The sequence below is a fragment of the Schistocerca americana genome, chromosome 4 (assembly GCF_021461395.2).
Source record: "Schistocerca americana isolate TAMUIC-IGC-003095 chromosome 4, iqSchAmer2.1, whole genome shotgun sequence".
Lineage (NCBI taxonomy): Eukaryota > Metazoa > Arthropoda > Insecta > Orthoptera > Acrididae > Schistocerca > Schistocerca americana.
In genome coordinates this window covers 114205690-114222880 of record NC_060122.1, presented here as the reverse complement: position 1 = coordinate 114222880, position 17191 = coordinate 114205690, and positions in this window count along the sequence as shown.

Sequence of the window (17191 nt, the reverse complement as noted above, 5' to 3'; positions counted from 1 at the left end):
TTCGTTAAGTGGGGATAAAAAAGAACTTAACTGAAGTCACTTTACTCAAATATGATTCAATATTGGAAAAACTGGTTACTTTTACTGTTTCAAGGTAAAAACGAATAATCAAGAGAATTCTCCTACATTTACATTTATTTTTTATTTGTCAAAATTAGCAAATATTAAGGTACTTATTACGACTCTAGGCCGTTATCATTTAGAACAATGACGCTGATCTCTGCACCAATGTTCTCCTATAAAATTTGCATAAAAACATTGACATTGCCGCTTCATGAATATAGGAGTTGGAACATATAAACTTTTACAACACTTTTAAGTAATATTTGCTTATATTTAGACTAAATATTACTTGTAACTTACACGTTTTCGTGCCTTTCCGCAAAATGGCTTCTTACACTATAAAGAAACAAAAGGAAAGTGAGAAGGATCTTTTTGCAAAAGAACAGACTTTGCAATTATACTCACAGTTCATATTAATTGATTACAGTCTTTGTCATTTTTGTGCAACAATATTTATTTCGTTATGACGTCAGTTTTGTTGCATTTGCGAAGTCATTTAATATCATTTTTATCACTTTATGTGGCGTACCACCACAAACTCTGAAGCTGTAAGAAACCTGATGACTTACAAAACCTTATCCACTATTCGTCAAAGTCACTTTCACTGAAAAATTAAGAGATATTTGTAGTAAGGAGATTCACTCTCTCACTCTGTGCAGGGATATGAATGAAAAATTGCTACACTTTTTGCAATAATTTTTCATACATCGAAGATAACTGAAGTGCAGGAAGTAAATCCTTTAGCAAGTTTTATTGTGTCTGCTTACAGTAACACAAGAGGAGAAATTTTACTTTCTTCGTATTAGAAAAATTTTATTTTCTCTAGCCATCGACGGCCATGCAGAAATTACAGTTCTCGTTTGAGAAATAAAATAAAAACTGTAACTTCTGGTATGTCACCATAAATAAAGTTCCATATGTTTGCCACAGGAAAAACATCCCCATTTTTGCCTGTTATTATTGCCCAAAATCTCGTTTCGATATCTCAAATGGTTTACGAGATATGAAGGATGTAATGGATATTTCTTTTCCAAGCTCGTGCGATCGGAAGTGAACACACTACTTAAAATCCATTTTCTCGAGATTGGAGACAGATAGGGATTCCCTCCAAAGTCTAAAGAAAAATTAAATGTCTTAGCTAAATTTGATTCACAGCAGTATATGGTATGACATGCACCAAACGCAAAACAAAAGCGACCCCTATTTTTCATTGCAACGTTCTCGAATTTCTTGCTTACGTAGGCAGTATCACAATAACTATGACCATTAACGAAATGATAGTCATTTCAGCAGGAAGATTACATATAAAGATATAAATAACATAGAAATCAGTTTTTTATCGCAGAGATTCTGTATAATCGTTTGAGAAAGATTGCAGATCATGCATTCCGATTCTGTGTAGACAGTAACTCGCCAAGCCTGGCCTGCTCTGGGTGACGTCATACCGAACGCGGCGAGGCCTACTCTTTACATAGTGGTGCTCCTGCGTGTACTGCAAATCAATGTAGGTGATGACGCTGCTTAATAAAATGGAAAATTGCCGCCTACTAGCCGTGAATATTCTTCATAGCAACTGCCTGTGATGCCACAGCGACACACAGCGACGAGTGCCACAAGCCACTTGGGCAGGTGCACAATCCAAACCTGCTGAGACGACACATACTGAACACTGATAAGCAATGAACTGCTCCATGAGCCAGGCGCTGTAGAGTGCACTGGTGACCCAGTAGAGTCGACTTTAAAAATTTTGCTAATAAAAGCCATTGTGCAGTATTTAACATGCATGTGATGCATCATTTCTTCTTAATACACTTACTCCCACACACCCAGAGTACCTGCATTGAAATTACTGGCAGAAAGCATGGCTCTGAAGGGCTTTTACAGATTTTGAGCTCGTAGCGATCCTGCCCCCTACACACAGGTATTACACTATTCCTGCTGCACAAACATGTCATGTTAAATCGAACTATTGAACAAAAGAACACCAGCACAACACACTGGAATAAAGTATTTTGAGACATAGACGAACTTTAGTGATCAAACACAGTACTAAAGCTGTTACCAATTTCTTATAACACTAGCCAATTTTTTTACTGCAACTGGCATGAAAATAGCCAATTGTTATGTTTTTGGTTGTCCTGAAAACGACAACGCTAGTGAAAATGCAATATTAGCTCTTGTTTTGAGGTTAAAATAATTGTACATTATTGCTTAAATAAGCTTGTGCATGTAATTATGTTGGTGTTATCCGCTGGAGGATGGTCACTGAATGTGCAACAGCTTTGCATAGTGTTTGCAGTTTTCTGTTGGCGATTCCCTCATTAGTGTCCAGCAGTAATCGACTAACATCGATGCCATCTAGTTTCCTTGGTATCTGTTTTCCATATCCGAAATTTGCTTGCAGAAGCGTTCTCTGTTCTCCTAGGTTACAGCACCACAATTGCCTGGAAAGAAGTCCAAGTGGTAATCCAGGAAATGTAACTTTAAGGATGTGTTGCACCCTAGTCTAATGTAGCAGTGCAGAAGATTTGCCATAAGATCCTTATATTTTTCTGCCCTCTTACTTCCTTGAAAGTTTGTTGACACTTAGGCATCCCAAGCTAACTTTTCATCACCTGTCAGGACGGTGTTGAAATGCTCATCTTTGTACAGTTTGCATGTCTGGCGATCCACGAAAAATCCCTCTTTCATTTTCGCTTCACTAAGACATGAAGGTTTCTCGTGCAGATATAGAAGTGCTTCCCATGTTTTGTCCATGGGCTTAACAAAGTTTTTCTTTACGCCCAATTTTATATGAAGAGCAGGGCGAAATATGTTCTCATATTCGACAAGTGCTTTGTGCATAACATTGTGAGATCCTGTTCCAAATGGTTGACATTTAGGTCAATCTTTCTTTTTATAATGATGTGCTTTGGCATAGCTATCCCAGAGGCACAGGAAGCAACAGAATGGTTGTAGCCATGTTGTAGCACAAGTAATATGCCCATGACATTCAGATTCCCAGAAATCTGCCGTTTAAACTTATCATAGTTCAATTGCAATAACAACTGTTTCATGTTATCACATGTTTATTCCATACTAGGTGCAGACCAAGTCAGAATCGATGGTAACACCTTGCCATTAGCCAATAGCAAATGTTTGATAGTTACTTTGAAGGAGTCGATGAACAATATTCACTGATCAGTTTCATAGTCATTAGCTATAGCTGCCATTAGTCCCTGTACATCACTACAAAATACCAAGTGCTTTTCACTTCCTAAAAATGGAAGAAATGGCATATGGAGGTTAAAGGACATAGTCACATTTACCGTCTTAATAGGGCAATTCCATTGTTGTAGTCTTGAAGTCAACAGTTCAGCTTTACCTTCCAGCAGTTCCAGATATCTCACCAGATAATAAGGTTGACACTGCGTTATTTTGTAAGCTCTGTACACACACACGTTACACACAAAAATCAGGATCTTTCGAAGAAATGGATTTTGAAAGACATGGTCCAGGCAGTCCATTTCCATGAGGCACTTGTCACATACCTGATGGTATGTTAGGATGTGTCAAAGAAGATTTATTTTGTTCTTGGAAAAACCATGTGTTAATGGAGTTGTCATACGAAAGCAATAACCTTCACATGGTTTGATGATTCTTGCTAGATCATGGATATAACAAAGCCTATGGAGGATCTCATACGATTCAGCTATGAATTAAGAGTCGAGACACAAGGCATGCAACATAAGTGAGGAGCCTAGGGTTTTTCAGGGTCCCCGATTTCTCACTCAAAGTACAGGCTGTGTGCCTCCTGTTGGCCTCCTTTGCGATTTCACTGTAGCCTGTCCACAAATGCAGCAGAAACTGTCAACACTCTTTACCCATTTTCGAGACATATTGAATCACAGGAATTACAAAGACCACACACCCTAACTACATTTCAGTAATATGTTCTTCCAGCACAAGAACAGAACACAGCATGTAACAGACTGAAACTACGCTTAAATGAAACATGCTCCACTCCTCCCTTTCTCTTCCTCTTCCCCCTGTTGTTACGAGTCTGGCGTAAAGGTAGCGACAAAATACACACAGCTAGTGTTGCCTAAAACTTCATCAGTCTGTTTACTGTCAGATGGATTTAGAAGTCTGTAGGGAGGGGATAGACAATGAAAGTTAATAAAATACAGTTAGAATTTAACGCACTCCATTTAACTTAGAAAGGGAGCTAAGTCTAGTTTTTCACTGTCGTTTTTGTTGTCTGTGTGGCCAATATCGTCAACAAACATTTATTTCATCCCAGTTATATTTTTACTACTGGCTAGTCTAATTAATACCACACCAGAGATACTCTTGGATTTGTACATGCCGCCCTACGATGTCATATAATATGATATCTGAAGACTAACATAACTAATGCAAACACTGCGGGTGAATCACATGTTACAGCATTATATGTAAACCCAATAGTGAAAAACTGATTGTTATTTTACTACTAGTATCATGATACATTCTACACATGAACACAAACCATATAATCATGAGCAAAATTATTCTGATTTATTCGCCTAAAGGCAGACATAACTTAAATATTTACCACCAAATCAGTCCAGTGTTACTTCAAGGAGCCACACTGCATATTACATTTAGTACTGAACTCCATTTATTCGTCACATCGGTATGAAACTTCCGATCTACGCAGATAAGTTGGTAACTGGAGAACCATTGGTGCTGCCTAAAAGAGTACTCGACTCAACAAACCGATTGTTATGGTCGCAGTAAGTTGAATACTTTTGGAACAGTCACCCTGATTCAGAAATATTTAAGACGATAGAAAATTCGCCGGCCGGGGTGGCCGAGCGGTTCTAGGTGATCGCTGCGTTCGGAGGTTCGAATCCTGCCTCGGGCATGGATGTGTGTGATGTCCTTAGGTTAGTTAGGTTTAAGTAGTTCTAAGTTCTAGGGGACTGGTGACCTCAGAAGTTAAGTCCCATAGTGCTCAGAGCAATTTTTTTGATAGAAAATTCCATAAAGAAACACATGACAGAGCCAGTAACAGTTTAAACAGATACAAGGAAACAATTTTTTTTGCGTTCTTTCACAAGTTCAGGAATTTGAGAAATGGAACATAGGAAGAGTTCATTATCCCACTACTGCTCTAGCTACTAATAATGACTGTTGTTTTTACTATAAGTTTATTTTGCTTGACCTTCCTGTTTTTGTATTTGTGTATATTCGATCATATGATTTTGCTCTGTGAAGAATGATAGTTTCCCCCTCCCTCTGAACTTGGCCATTAAGTTAAGTGAATTTTTTGTCATGTATATATCGCTAAGTAACGAAATGAACTGCCTTAATGCAGCTGGGTGCAGCCCAGTACAAGCAAACATGTGTTGACAAAAGTTGATAGTGTGTGTCAATTCTTATTTGTCCCTCTGAATCTAATCCTTGTCTGCTTTATTGTATGAATCTTGTATGCCTGTGGCTATTGTAAATGTTTTAAGCCATGGCCTCAACTCAGCAACAGCAATCGGACAAATGTCGTGAATAATACCGAAACATACTTCAGGCATGGTCCTCCATCATATTAAGATGTAGAGATTAGTGGTCTATGGTATTACATTGATGTTTCCTTTAAATGATCAATTTTTGTGTCTTTGCATAAGGTCATGCAGAGTCATTCATATCAGGCACAAGGGTTATTTTGCAATTTTTACTAAGAAATTGAGATGAATACACATTTTTGTAAACCATAGTCACAGACATGGCGTAATAGTCTTTATGTGTTGAGCAACGCCCATTGCACAGCATATATGTTAATAATAACTGTGCAACGTTTACTTTTCAATGGCCCCACATCCTGAATTCTTCCACTGATGCTAGCCCCATCCTTGAGTGTTACAGTACCCTGTAACCCATGAGGCCTACTCAATGAGCCTGCCAATTCTACTACAGTGGCATCAGCCCCATAAGTTTCAACTGCAGCCCTACACCATGGCGCCCAAGCCCTGCCGTGTGTCACTCAGCCACTGTCCTGTTGACCACCTTGACAGTCCCCTCATGCTGTCCAATGGCTTTGACACTAGTCATCCTCCTGACACCACCCTAAGAACGACGGTGTAGCATCAAGACCCAACTTACGGGACCACTTCTTTGTAATTTTGCTTAGTTTCTTAACAAGATCCATGTGACCATTCCGCACTTGATTTTCATCAATATCAATACCAAACTGTGCAATTTAAAACGTTTTGCTGCAATTCGATCCCCCAAATATATCTAAGGTCCCATACTACCGTAAATGTCAGCAGAACTTCTTCAGAACCCATTTAAATTAGTCTTCTGTTAGCTAATGTGGGAGTCAGCAGCGACACAAGCAAGTAAGGAGAGAAGTTGGGCATGAATCCAAAATGATCTTACATAATACTTGTAGATTATTTCTTTATTTCTAAAAAGGAAAGAAACATAACTTGACTTCTTGTTATGAGGTGGCTTGATATGCTTACTGTGTCTCCTACATGCGAGTACTTTTACACACTTCTGCTACTCTCAGAACGCAGGCTAAGTATCGCCTTCCTATTACTCAGTACTGATGCTCTTGAAGTCTGTGACATAACAGGGTACCGACCAGCGATGGGCGACTGGTTAAGTCACTATTGACAGGGGGCACTGATCTCTATCTTCCTGGAGTTGTGACATTGCCTGTTCTTTCCATTGGCGTGTGGGTCAGCACCTTCTTGATGCTGCTTCACAGTGCTGTGCCACTCGGATTGTAGTCGATACTTTAGGACTGCACAATTTTCATTCACTTTTATAATTTGTAAATAATTTGTATGATCTGAGAAAGGGCTCCCATGGAAGGGGAAGGAAATGTGTGTAGTGGGCAGTCTTATTGACAGGAAAAACAGATTTTCAAATTTTATTTCGAATTTACCATTTTAATTGTCTCTTTAGTAAGACAGTGGTGGAGCCTGGGCTGGCATAGTATTAGATGTTTTGCATAACTCCCACGCTCAGTTAATGTGACATTGTCCCTCAGTAGTCGCTGCGCAGGATTACCTGAGTGGTCTAAGGTGCTGCACTCATGGACTGTGCGGCTGGTCCTGGCGGAAGTTTGAATCCTCCCTCGGGCATGGATGTGTGTGTTTGTCCTTAGGATAATTTAGGTTAATTAGTGTGTAAGCTTAGGGACTGATGACCTTAGCAGTTAAGTCCCATAAGATTTCACACACATTTGAACATTTTTTTCCCTCAGTAGTACCACTTACTCCAGACACTATGTTTCAGCACCACTGAATTACCTTCCGCCCACCAGTCAGAGGACTGGGAGGTGGTCACATGGGGCTGATTGGACAGGTAGGTGTGAGTGCATAGATTTTTGGAATGCTCTCTTACCCAACAGCTTGGTGTGTGATATGACTTGGCCAGTAGTTCATCACTTTGGGAGTGCAGTGGCTCTCAGTTTAACAGCGGCAGCCTCCTGTTGTTGTATCAAGTTTGAATTTAGTAGGTGTAGGCTTTTGTGATTAAAATGTGACTGGAATCAGTCTTTTCTTTGGCAGGTTTTCTCTGAACACCGCTAGACGCCCTACTTCCAGCTCATTTCCCCATCCTGACCGAGTCCAGCAGGCACAATGATTCACCACACAGTGTGATCCATGCAGCATGAAAGTAGCTAACTAACCAACTAATCAAAAGAAAACGAACTCGATTTATAGATAATTATGTATATTGCAACATATTAACACTTCAGTCTTTAGTATGTAAATTCTATAAGAACGTCCATTGAGTAATTTCTATAGTGACAGGTTTGTAGACTTCACATTGCAGTTCTCTTGAGACAGAAAACATATTTCTCACAATAATTGATAATTTGTTAAAGATTGTGATGCTGTATAGTCATGTACATCCAAGTATCTTCTTCACTACTGTCCAGTTTTTGTTAATATCTAAATACTGCCTGTCGCTTTAAGCAGTGTAAGACATTTATCTTCATGTTCATCTAAGGCCCTTCATATAGGTGCAGGAAGCTCATCAGTGTTACTGTGCTGGGTGGTGTTCTTCGGATACTTGCTAATTTTTTTCCTGATGTCTGACATACAAGTTAGTGTTCTTCAGTATCAGCGTGATTTCCAGTGGTGTGCATAGGAGCCACTGGGTGAATGGAATTTGGTCTTGAGTATGTTGGGATTTTCTTGTTGATAGCATAGTATTGCATTGCCCTCAAGTTGATGGGTCATAGTGGGTCATGGATATTCTTATAGCTCTTGTACCAGGTACAATCTTTATACTTTTGTTCTATGACATTTCTACTTTTAGCTTGCATCAATTTTTGGTACACTTTATTTACTTTGGTCATATATTTTCCAGGAGTTCTCATTTTAATAATTTTTTTATTTGTATATTTAGTTATCCATCCATATAGAATAAGTATCGTATGGATGTTGTCCAAATGGGTATGTAAATTTTATGGGAAATTATTTCAAGGAAAAGGAACCTGAAAATACATATGCAAGTTAATACATACAACACATAAGTGCAATACATGAAATAATGCACTCAAATGATACAAAGGTGATATAATATATAGTACAATAATACAAATTTATATCATAGTCAGTTTTTCATAGCAATTTACTGTTATCCTTGTCAGACAGCAAATCCTCATTGAAAACTTTATATTAGACAACAGTTTTCCATTAGGAATGTAAATATAATGAAAATGGTATTGGGGAAATGACAGTATTTTCAGTTTCCACGTAACATACACTTTATTACAAAATGTTATTGCTCAACATAGTCACTTACCAAATAAAAGCATTTTTCGAGCACATATTTTTTGTACAGTGCTTCAAATTTATTTTCGTCTTGAAACTTTCTGATGCAGTATAACTGTCTGCCTTTAAGTTTAGCATTGATATGACACATATGCCTTTATGTGTTAGCTCCTTTTTTCCTTCTGTGTGGAGTGCTGTGCTATTTTGGGTATTGTAACTATGAAAGGCAGCTTTTGTCTGAAACTCTTCAAGTTGGTTCCTTACTTTTAGTATCTTAAGCTTTCTGAATATGAGTTTCCAGTTTGTCAATGGAATACTGTGTTTTATTACTCAGACAGCGCTCTTAAGTACGAAAAAAAAAGAATTGTTGATCCAGCAACTGGTGGAGCCTCAGATAATTATTCCATATGATGCAAGAGATCGAAAATAGCCAACAAAGTTATGGAATCGTGGCACCTTCTGAGGTACAAACGTTTGCAATATTCTAAGAGAAAAACTAACTGAACTGCGTTTCTGAGTGTGTTTTATTATATAGTCATTAAAATTTAAATTTTCACCAACATTAATCCCCAGAAATTTTGTAGATGTTACTGTGACAATGTCTTTGTGATCCAACACCAGATTCACCAGATTTGGGTTTACACTTTGACTTATGTTACTAAATTGCACGTAATTTGTTTTATTTACATTTATTGTTGACCTGTTTGCATTAAACCATAAGTGGAAAAATTGGAGAAATTTATCATTAATTGTAAGCAGTAATCACTTTGGTGCCCTTATTACCACATTAATAGCATCTACAAATAGCATGACATTGACCACACTTTCTGGGGTGTGTATATCATTTATTTAGATAAGCAATAGTATGAAATTTGAAATACAGTCTCGTGGCCCAATTTTTAATTTTTTGCATCTGAAAGTAAACTGATTTTGAGACCAGACTAAGGTGACATTAGAACTACAATCTGTGTCTGATTTCATATGAACGATCCAAAGCACTTTTTCCATAGCATTGAATTCATGGTGCTTCTAGTTTTTTCTAAAAGGATATCATGTTGTTAGGTGACTTGTTCCAGTTTCTGTATGCAGGTATCGCCAATTATGTTGAAAAATGCTACATATTTTGTACTTGAGAGAGATCAAAAATCTTCTACTCTCCAAAGTGTTTTTTTTTCGAGTTTTTTTGAGAACTCAGTTGAAATGCTTTAGGAAATTTCTTTTAAGTTTTAAGAGAATGGTAGGGAGGAAGCTTGTAAAGTCTGCTTGTGAAATGTGTGTGCATGAAGTAGAAGCTATCAGCAGGTGTAAAAACTATACAACCTGCTAGCTGACAAAAACACAAACACAAACAATTGTATAACAAAAGCAAAAATAACGCAAATACATTGCCATCGTTCTTGCAATGTTTGAAAACAGTAGTCCAACACCGAAAAGCACTGTGAACATACGAATCCAAAGAGATTTGTGGAAGAAACATGGTGTCGCATCGGATCATGGGCAACTTTACTATCGCAACTCTCCCTCTGTATACAAGCTCTCTAGGTATCATGATTGATCATAACAGTAGCCATTTTAGCATCTGAAGTAAAGAATCAGACCCTGGACGATATACTCACTTTTAATTCGCCTGTTTTCAAGACACAAAGAAATAATCGTGCTTGGCAATTTTAATGTAAATTTCCTTGCATGTAATAATGACAGAACAGATTTTGAGTATGTAAGTAGCTCCTTTAATCTGAGGGCAGTTCTTGAGTTTCCCACAAGGGTAACTAAGAACTCCCCAATAAGAGAACTGATAAGACATGTGTAACATAAATCTCAAGTGAGACTTCTGACCATGATGGACAGTTGTTAAAAATGCATGATGTAAACCAGAGAACTTCAAAAACACCAATCTAAGTGATTACAGGAGACAATGGCTTCCTAAGGGATTCAGAACATCCTGTAAAACAAAGATAATGCTTTATGTCTCACTCAGAAATTCTAACAAGCCTCAGGATAGGGACCACAACAAATTATACTGCAGCATCCTAAAGAGTGTCATTAATAAATCCAAGAACATGTTTATTAAATGTGAAATTGACAATTTAAATAATAAAATAAAAACTTTTTGGAAGGTTGGCAAATGAGAGACAGGAAAAATTACAGAAGATATGGACAGTATGGAAGTATGTCATAACAGAAGCACGGTAGATGAAGGTGATATAGCTGCCAATATCTTCAACAACCATTTTTGACAGTAGCAGATCAAATTGGTTGTAAAGTGTCTAGAGTTGAAGCCATGAGTCTTCTACAAAAAGCAGCACAGAGCAAAATTAGTCAGATGCTTGTACTCTATATTATAACTTAAGAGACTGAAACATAAAAATTCCACTGTGTGAATAATATATCTATCAGAGTACTGAAGCACTGCTGCAAATTTATCCTTGAAATTTTCTGTCACATATTTAATGAGTCCATAAATCAAGGTACTGCCCCTACTAGACTCAAATATGCAATTGTGAAACCACTGTTCAAATAGATGATAAAGCTGATGGTTCCAACTATTGGCCAGTTTCATTGTTAACGTGTCTCTCTAAAATCCTAGCGAAAGTAATGTTCACGAGAATCATGGATCATTTCAATAAAAATATAATCCTTAATAAACATTGGTTTGGATTCCAAAAGGATATTTCAACTGAATGCGTCATTTTCTCATTTGTCAATCAACTCCTTGAATGCATAAACAATGAAATGCCATCAGTTGGAATCTTCTGTGATCTGTCTAAAGCATTTAACTGTGTGGATCACAAAATTCTACTTACAAAGACTAAGCACTATGAATTAAATGGTAAAGTAAGGACGTGGCTTGAGTCATAGCTAGATGACAGAAGGCAGAACGTAGTATTGAACAATTCTGCAATGGGACCTGCCTGCTCTGACTGGGGCACAGTAAAATGTGGAGTGCCACAGGACTTGGTGGATGGTTCCTTGCTTTTCTCATCTTTATCAATCATCTGCTGTCTGTATGACACAAAAGTACACTACACTCTGTTTACTGATGACACATCCATTATGACTGACAAAACACCCAACTGCAGTCTAGAGATAACTGCGATCACTGAATTTAAAGAAACTTTAGATTGGTTCACTTCAAATGGTCTGTCACTCAATGTTAACAAGACTCAATTCATTCAGTTTCAAACAACAAATAAAAAACAGGAAAACATTGAAGTAAATTGTGGCGACAAAGTAATAATAAGAGTTAAGTCTTCCAAATTGCTGGGATTACACATAAGCAAGAATCTAAACTGGTCACTTCACATCAACAACCTTTTGAAAAGACTGAATTCAGCAACATTTGCCACTTGTTCAGTTTCAAAACACAGTGAAAATCATGATCATCATACAAGAAGTGAATATGATCTTCACAAAGATACAAAAAATCGCAGCATGATACAGAAAGGAGTACATTATTCATACATAAAAGTGTAGAACAAACTCCCATTTCATGTTAAACCTGTCATTTGGGCTATGACTAAATTCCAAACAACAGCTGAAACCTTATCTTTTGAATAGTTCCTTCTATTCTTTACAGGAACTTCTTGACAGTGTGTAACAATTAGCACAATGTGTTTGATTTTAAGTATTCCTTTAAGAACTGACTATATAGCACTGGCATGTCACTTGATGATAGAATATTAGAATGTACGACTTATAATTTGTTTGTGTAATCATTATTAGTACTACCATCTGTGTTGTTGTTTAGACACTTGAACCCCATGTATCTCTTTGTATATGATTTAGTTTGTAAGCCTAATGAACATGTAGATATGATTATTACTGTAATAATCTGACACGTTCTACATCCTTGTGATACACTTACATCAAGGATCTATGGAACACGAAAATAAATGAATGTGTCAGTTGGGATGAAAGGTACATCTAATCTAAATAATATCTTCAAGTGAAACTTCCATCGCAGTTTTGTCAGATATTGCTGCCTTTTCTTACTTATTTCTGAGAACCTGCCAACTTCATCCACATTTAGGGTTTTACAGAGAGAGACGGGTTTTCCCACTAGCAAAACACAGTATGTCTATGTCTAATTAGCACAGTAGGTTGGTAGCTCATAGACCCTGAATACTGTTCTTCATACGAATGACAAATGAGTATTACAACAAAGAAAATTGTAATGCTTGTTAACATGCAAACTGAACCAATAAACGTAACTAACAACCAAACTTCCTGCTTTAGACTAAATAAAGATTTAGCTGTAAATGATAAAGAAGCAGAATTTAGTTTCTGTACTCATCATTGGAATAATTTTCAGTTTATCATATTTCTGTTAAAAGCTGAGAATTTTTTCCTTTAATTAAAGAAGGTTATGTTTTGAGAGACGATTTTTTAAAGTGTTCCCGTAGAGATTTAAATTTTCGAGGTAGAATGTTAGAATCAAATCGCTAATGATGAAGACCAACTTTATTTTGATACAGAAGATACACATTTATTTTAGCTTCAGAAACTGTTATGGTTTCAAAGGCGAAAAAGCTGTGATCAGATAGCAATCAATGGTGAGAGCAAAATGGGTTATAGAGGGAGGAAGGATGGCTTTGGTGAAAATAGTCAGTAAATACTTCACTGCAGTTTTGAAGTCCCACTTGAGTTCTATAAGTTTAGTTTTTTTCATGTGTCGCATTTTTCACCTTTGGCAACTATTTATTAACGTGGATAATTTCAGTTTACGCTAGAGCACAAGGTCCCTGACCATCAATAACAATATGTAATATTTCATATTGTCTAGGGTCCGCTTTAGAATATCAAGAATATAAGGCAATCAGCAGACACAATGCCTGGTAGCCCTGAACGGCAGCTTTAACCGTAGACATCTATGACTAACAGCACCATGCGTTTCAACTTTACTGTTTGAAAGTCTTTGATTTCCGTTTGGCCATCTTTGGCAAACTCCTTTTTGCGTGTGGGCTGTGTTGTGTTCTGTGGTTTCTACAGCGTGCGACGTGTTGATAGTGTGATAAACGAAGATGGGATTCCGAAACATTTGGTATTCTCATCCGAGAAAGTATGGCCAAGGATCGAGGTCATGGTAAGAATACTACTGTTCTGCTTTACGTTGTACGCAACTAGAAAATTTAACTCTTCAGCCACGTGGTATACATGTACCATGTGTCTTCGGCAAGGATAAAAAGCATGTTTAAATAAAATTGTTTATAGGTGCACTGCAGACCCATTATAAACGCTATGAAAGCGATTTAAAACACGCAGTGACCTTTCGTTTGCTAAGACAGTTATGTACATTGCGACATTTGTTTTGAACGTTTTCGATGTTCGACATACGTTTCTACGTGCAGGTGTTGTAGTTGTTTTAAAACAAAGTCCAATCTTGGCGATTGGAAGATCACGTGATTTCGTTTGTCTTGCAAGAAACAGTGTAATGGAACTTAGAATTGGCAAATGCTGCTTTAGTAATGTTGCATGTAGAAGACCTGGGATGATTGGCAAATGCTGCTTTAGTAACGTTGCATGTAGAAGACATGGGATGATCTATGTAGCCGAAAACGTACTTAATGCCCCTCACCGTCTCCTCTTTTTATTGTACGCAGTTTGCAATTTCCTCCTGTTTTTAGTGCTATTACCTTTATTTACAAAAACTGTTTTAAATCTACGTAACAGTTCAGACTTATCTCAACCCTTATTTTTATTCACACTCGTTGGTACCTTCAGGTAGCAGCCACATTGTCACCTTCCAGCTTAACATAAGACTTTGGGCTGCGCTACGTGATTTTCCTCTGGCAGGATTCAGGGGGTGGGTGGAGATGGAACAATTTCACTCTTACGGCAGCTTGTGGGAATGAAGGAGTAGTATACTCTTTTTGCTGCCTCTCCTTGGAAGATTTATACTAGGATTTTGCGTTTTGATTACATTGTTTTTCTTCTTTCATATATCCTATGGGTATTTGACTCTGAGGTACAGCATTAAGTCCATCATTTACATTTCATTTTATGTATGTGCAGACCAGAGAAGTGTTATTACAATTCTAATTATTAAATGTCGTAGAACATTAAATGAAAGTTACTGGGAAGATACTGATAAGTAGTGTTGAGTTGCCCAACAAAGCTCTTAACTTTAGTTTAAAATGGCACTAAATTTCCAGATGAGTGCTATGACATGCCTGGATTAGAATAATTTAGTGACAAGTGGTAGTTTACAGGCAACTACTGCAGTAACAAGCAATCGGAACACAAATTTCATCACACCTTTCGTCTGCACTGGTCTGTTTTGTTGAGTGAGAACAGAAAACCTTTTTTCACCCTTCTAGATTTTTCTCATTACAAAGTTTGCAATTTTCCAGATAAAATGATATATATCACTTATAAACTTACATGTGAAGTATTTTCCTTTTTAAAATATAATGTACACCGGTTGAAAATGTTCAAATTTTTACATGCATTAGGCCTAGACCTACTTAAAGATCCAATAAAATTGGTAATTTTTTTATATACAAGTCTGTGGATTGATGTGTTATGGAGGTTAAATTACGTGTTTGTATTGGTCATGTCCAGAAGAGGATGGGCACCAGGTTGAGGACGTTGAAACAAAGTTTGAGAGACAAGAAACTTTCTGATAGTAAAATCATGAGGCAGGCCGACAAACAAATTGAACTACAGCAATATTATGGGATGGCTATTAGAAATAATACTGAGGATTTGTTGAAAATGAACAGTATGGGCTATCTTCTTCCACAGATTGTCAACTGATGAAAAACCAGTAGGCCTACACCAACTTTGCCCTCCTGGACCTGATTCAGGGTGCAATTACTGCACTGCAGAGTACAGTTCATACAGCCATAAACATTCTATCCCAACAGCAGTCATGGATATCAAAACCTATCTACAGAGAAATGGCAAATCCTGAATTACTTAAGATGTGTCTGCAGCAATCATCACTTTCCTATAGATCTTTTGTATCTATGATAGAAATTCAAGAATTGTGGATCATTGCGAATCTTTTTCATGGAACTGAGGTATTTAAGTGTTTGGGACTTATTAAAACTTACTGTTACCCATCTGTTTCTGCGAGATGTTGATAGACATGCATACTTTCGGAAATGCCTTTTCATATTCACATTGGTTTCCTTATACACTTCCTCCCAGCTTTGCTTTGCTATTTCTTTTAAAAAATTGTTTATTGTGATTTCTGATAGATGTTGTTTTAGGTGTGTAGGATATCGTCTGTAGGCTTGTAGTTGAGGAAATGATATGCTGCCTGACTTTACTGTTGTTATTTGACAGAGATGGTCTGATAGTCTGAGATCTTTTACAGCTACATCACATTTTTCTCTGTCCATATTTGTGGCCACATGGTCAATTACTGATGAAATCATTGTGGTAACATTTGTTGCACTATTGACCAATAGGGGCATGCCAAAACTTTGAAGAATGTTTATGAAGGTGCTGCTGGATTAATTTATGTTAGTGTTGATGTTAATGTCCCCACACAGAATTATGTTGACCTTTACTTGAGACTTTATCTAGCACTTCTGTTAACTTTTTGAAAAAAGTGTCCACACTACCACTGGGAGATCTATACACACACAAAACGATTAATCTCTTGTTGATATCAAGCCCTGTTAATTCAATAGCTGATATTTCAAAATGTTTGTCTTCACTTACTGTACCTAAGTCCCATAGTGCTCAGAACTATTTGAACTTACTGTACTTAGGTCATGTCTTGATTTGAGCTGTGTTCCTTTTCTGATATAAATGCATGATTCTCCACCCCTTGAAGTATTTCTACAGTAAGAGTTTGCCTTTTCATACAATGAAAATACTACATGTTGGATTTCTGTGTCTCTACACCAGTGCTCAGTAATACAAACTACTGTGCAGGTCAAAGATTAGAGCTCAACTTCTAATAGTTGTATTTTATTTTTTATTGATTGCATGTTTTGATGGAGTCTGTGAAATGCCCCATGTTACTCTTTCTGATGGTTTGTTTTCCTTCATGGCACCGAGTATGTGATATTTGAGGTGTTGAAATCTGTCTTGAGTATTGTTTCAGTATTTTTTTATGTGCTGGAGATACTTTTTAGGCAGGGGAACCTTTTTGGATTTCTCGTAAAAAAAAAGACCTGCTTTTCCTACTGATAACAGGTATTTGACCATGTGTGGCCCGAGATCCACCCCCCATACTTAGACGAATCAGCTGTACCTATCTTCCCTTCCCAGTCCTGTTTAGGTGTAGGCCATGCCTAGTGAAACCCCATCTATCGATAGTACCAACGGACACCAGAGAAACATTAGCAAAGTTGGCTGTCATCAGAGCCGTCCCTAACCTCACATTGATTCGCCTCACAGCTCCTTCAAGGTGTGGTCGA